This window comes from Xenopus laevis, chromosome 6L, assembly GCF_017654675.1.
Source record: "Xenopus laevis strain J_2021 chromosome 6L, Xenopus_laevis_v10.1, whole genome shotgun sequence".
NCBI lineage: Eukaryota > Metazoa > Chordata > Amphibia > Anura > Pipidae > Xenopus > Xenopus laevis.
This window is the reverse complement of record NC_054381.1, coordinates 89,478,287-89,483,887: the sequence shown is the minus strand read 5'-3', so window position 1 is coordinate 89,483,887 and position 5,601 is coordinate 89,478,287.

The window sequence follows — 5,601 nt, the reverse complement described above, 5'->3', positions numbered from 1 at the left end:
GTTACAGACATCTTTTGAAGGAACATTAGGCTTTACATGTGAATAAATCTGCCTTGCACCTGTTTCAGTGCCTTAATAAGTATAAATGATGGCACAATATTTAGTATAAGCAAAAACTGTGGGGTACTAAATCTCTCTAATTCTCGTTGGAAGATTTCTTGTATCAATATTATTATATCCCTAGAGGAACTGATAAAAGTTGTATTGTGCAATGTTGCTTTAAGAATCTTTTCTTATGATTGCTGGACTACAGCTTACATAATGTTTTAACTTGTGAGAATATGCTGGAGAATTCTGATGTTGCAGTCATCTTTTGGCTTATAAGCCCTTTAAAGGAGAACTAAAGTAGCTAGAAATGTTGTACATTATGTTTTGGGCTTCTGGGTCACCAGCCCAAGGCAACCACAGCCCCTTAATAATAAAGATCTGTGTTTCCAAAAGATGCCCCAGTAGCTCCCGTCTTCTTTTCTGCTGATTCAATGCACATGCTCTGTGCTGCTGTCACTTACTGAGCTTAGGGACCCACTCACAATATAAAGTACACATAGAATAGAAATGTCACAATATAAGGCTGATTAGTAATTGATACAGATAATTACTACATGGAAGCACAGAAAACAGTGCAATTAGCATCAGAATTGAATAATCTGCCCTGTAGTTTCATTTTATATTACAGACTAACCTCATTTTCTGCTTGATAATTTGCGACGACCCCTAAGCTTAGCTTCTCAACAGCTGCTCAGAACCCACTGAGCATGTTAGTGTCACAGACACTTTCCAAAATGGTGACCCCCTGTGATATGTTTGAAGTCCTAGATAATTGCTGCTATTGAGAAGCTGAAACTTTAGGCTGGTGCAATAAATTCAGTATATAAAATATGCAATTTTTAGCCACATTAGTTTTTAAGGTTTAGTTCTTCTTTAAATCCTACCACATCTTTTATAGAGCTATTGTGGCATCTGATTTACCTATACCAACTGGATTAAAGGGATGGCCCTAAACTCCTGGCGAGGCAGTCCTAAAACCACTTCTCAGGGAATCCTATAAGCTTTTCCAGTAGGAGTCAAGCTTTCTTATACAGGTAATCCAGAATGCTTGGGACCTAGTTTTTTCTGGATATGGATATCATCAACACATAAAATAAACCCAACAGGATTGATTTACCTCCAATATAAATGAATTATATTTTAGGATTAGAAAGAAGGTACAAGAAAAAGGAAAGTATTTTCATGATAATTCTGAGCTTTTTTGGACATTGGGTTTCTCGATAACGAATCCTATACCTGTACTAAGATGTATAAAGGTATGGGGTCCGTTATCCCGAAACCCGTATTCAGAAAGCTCTGAATTACGGAAAGGCCATCTCCCATAGACTCCATTTTATCCACATAATCCAAGTTTTTAAAAATGATTTTCTTTTTCTCTGTAATAATAAAACAGTAACTTGTACTTGATCCAAACTAAGATATAATTAATCCTTATTGTAGGCAAAACCATCCTATTTAGTTTATTTAATCTTTACGTGATTTTCTAGTAGACTTAAGGTAGAAAAGTCCAAATAACGGAAAGATCCATTATCCGGAAAAATTATAGTCCTGAGCATTCTGGGTAACAGGTGCCATACCTGTACTATATTGTCTTACAGGGGATTTTTCTGTAGATAAATACTCTTCTATTTGCTACTTTCATTTCACTCACATGAAGAGGGGACTAAATTCATCAAATCAAAATTAATAAGTGAGAGATTGGTGGAATAAGTAGAGGAATTAACTACAACTCTTTTTACAGATTGTGTTATTTACTGATACACAGTTGGTGAGCAGCTCAGGCAGTAATGATTTGGAAACTGTTCATAAATACATTGCTCTCAAAGGACTATACCAACTCTCTGGAGCCTTCTATTTAGTTACAAATGCTGAACTATATTTTGGGAATTCCCTTTCTGCTGGTTTTTGCTATTCACTGTTTTACAGCAAGGATCACTTTCAGTGAACGACTCTGCTCATAAATTAATTTTATGTTTCATTGTGAAGTAACAATCCTAATAGGCAAAGGCCCCTTTATAAATGTTGTTAACAAATGCAATCCGAATTTTGTTATTTTCAACTTCATCACTTTAAATATTAAAACTGAGCTGAAAATTAATACTCTCTGATGGATTCTGCATCATGCAATGATTGCCATATGACCATGCACAGAACATCTTATTACTAATTGCCATGCAGCTCTGGATTTTACAAGTGTTTAATAGAGTGATAGGAATGCTTTCTTAAAACTAACACTTACAAATATATGTGTCATATGGGGTGTCGTTTGTCCCAAATACATTCTGTATACAAAACTATCCCTAGTACAGAGAATTAATGTCTGTCATGGTACATATAGTCATATGAAAAAGTTTGGGAACCCCTCTTAATTCTTTGGAGTTTTGTTTATCATTGGCTGAGCTTTCAGCAACTTCGTTTTAATATATAACATGCCTTATGGAAACAGTATTATTTCAGCAGTAACATAAAATTTATGGGATGAACAGAAAATATGCAATATGCATATATAAAAATCGTTCATCTCTGAAGTGAACAAAAAAGAATTTAAGATTAAACAGAACATAAAATGCACTACAAGAAATTTCATACATTGCTTGCAGTGTCTGTGTGGCCTACAGTACGTTGGAAAAACCAACCGAATGTTAAGCAATAGAATAAGGGAACATGTGAATAATATAAAAAAAGGGAAAGTAAACCATAGTGTTTCCAAACACATCAAAGAAGTGCATGGAATGAACCCCATAGGTTTAACATATTGGGGCATATTGAGGAAGTAAAAAACAAATGGAGAGGAGGAGATTTAGTGAAATCAACTTCAGTGTGAAAGCGGATGGATATATACCCTAGAAACATTTATCCACAAAGGCCTAAACATAGACATAAATTTGAGAGACTTTATAAGTAGTTTTCATGGGCTGAAATGTTTTACATATGTTCTGATTGTCTTTTTAAAAAACTATGGTTTTAGATTAATAATGTTGATATGAGATGCACTGTTTATATGCAGTCAGTGTCAATATTGCTGACAAGGGGCACTCCATTCACCTGATGCTTGATACAGGTTCAGCTGTTTATATACCAAAGGATATTTTCGTGAAATACTTTGCAAAAGATCTGCTTGTTGCACCTGCCCTGAAACTGGTCAGTTATTTAAAGGATCCAATCCCTGTGCTTGGTTGCTTGCCAGTGACTGTACAATTTGAATCAAGTACTGAAAAATGTGACTTTTACATTGTGAATAAGGGTACTGCTATACTTGGAAGGGATCTCTTTGCTGCATTAAACCTACAATTAGTAAAGCAACACTTCACTGGGCTGTGCACAAAGTTAAGTTGAGACCAGGTGTAAAACCAGTACGCCAGAAATTGAGGTGATTGCCCTACTCTATAAGGGAGACTGTCTCACAGGAACTAAAGAAACTGGTAGAGCAAGATGTGATTGAAAAATCAGAATCCTCCAAATGGGTTTCACCAATTGTAACAATGAAGAAAACTGGAGGTATTCGATCTCCATGAAACTAATAAAGCAGTTGTTATGGATAATCATCCCTTACCACACATAGAGGAAATATTTTCAGAACTCCAAGGAGCAAAATTATTTTCTACCCTGGATCTTCAGAGTGCTTATCATCCAGTATTACTGCATGAGGAAAGCAGAGACCTCACTGCATTTATCACTCATGATGGTTTGTTTTGGTTCAAGCGTTTACCTTATGGACTGGCTTCAGCACCGCATTGTTTTCAAAGACTGATGTCTTCTATACTCCACGGCATACCTGGTGCACAATGCTGCACCTGCTGAAGGACTGAAACTGAACCTTTCCAAATGTCACTTCAGAAAAACTCAGCTGTCATTTCTGGTTCATATAATTTCACATGCCTGACCCTGACCGTGTCAACGCTGTTACACATGCACCTACTCCATCTGATTTCCAGACCTTACGAGCTTTCTTAAGTCTTACTTCATGGTATTCTAAGTTCATTCCCAACTATGCTTCAGTTGTGGAGCCACTTAGAGCACTACTATGTGGAACTTTAAGTCTGGTGTGGTTAGAGACTGCTCAACATAGCTTTGAAATAGTAAAACAGCTAATTGTAAACAGTCCAGCACTAGATTTATTTGATCCTGCACTAGCCACTTTGGTTACTACAGATGCTTCAGACTATGGCGTTGGTGCAGTTCTCACACAGATCCATGCTGATCATACAAAGAAACTGTTGCATTTGCATCCAGAACACTTACAGAGACAGAGCATAAGTATTCAACTGTTGAAAAAGAAGCTCTAGCATGTGTTTGGGCAACAGAAAAATGGAGAACCTACCTATAGAGTAGAGAATTTTCCTCATGCACTGATCATAGCCCTTTAACTACACTGCTTACAACAAAGGGACTAGGAAGAGCTGGAATAGCTAGATGGTCAGCAAAGCTACTGAATTTCAACAGCAAAATGCAATACAGACCAGGTTTAAAAAATGTTACTGCTGATTGTTTGTCATGTTTAACTTTACCTGCAGATTCTGATACACTGGATGAGGACATAGAAGTTGTAGCATTGACTGATTTACTATCATCTACAGTTACAGCTGCTGATTTTAATCAAGCTTGCCTCACATGTCCAAATCAAATAAAACTACGGGACATCTTACAAAGCAAATGGGCAAATGCTGAGAAGAAACTCAGTCCTAATCTTCAACTTTATTACAGGATTAGACATGAACTGTCCTTAGTAGATGGCTATGTTGTCCGAGGAGATCACCACTTACTGGTACCAGAGACCTTGCGAGAAAAGCTCATACAACTTGCACATGAGAGTCATCAAGGAATTCTACGTACAAAACAAAGACAATGAAAACTATAATGGTGGTCAGCAATGGTTTCCTATGTGGTAACTGCCATTCATTCTTGTGTTACTTGTCAGAATCATGACAAACCAACTATCACACATACACCACCACTTCAGCCAATACCATTTCCTGATTCAGCATGGGAAAAACTTGCTATTGATATTGTGGGTCCTTTTGCAGATGCTCCTATAGACTGTAGAAATGCTATAACCTTGATAGACTATTACAGTAAATGGCCTGAAATTGTATTTGTTTCTCATATAACATCAGCTACAGTAATAACATTTCTGTCTACAGTCTTCAGCAGACAACGGACCACAGTTTGTCTCATCGGAGTTTGAATTCTTTCTGAGAGAGAAAGAAATATTGTGAAACGGAAAACTTCAGTGTATTACCCACAAGCAAATTGAGAAATCGAGCGATTCAACAGAGAAAGAGGCACCACAGACAGCAAATCTTACTGGGAAATCTTGGAAAGTGTTCCTACATAACTACAGAGCCACACGCCATGCAAAAACCCAATCTTCTCCAGCTGAATTATTACATGGCAGACAGATGCGCACTAAGTTGCAGACATCAAACTTCCACAAAATACTATGCCTACAAAATCATCTACTGCTGACAGTGTCAAACGTCAACAAGCCAACTGCAAGGCTTATATGAACAGAAAACATGGTACAAGAGAATTGCGCTTTCAGCCTGGAACTTT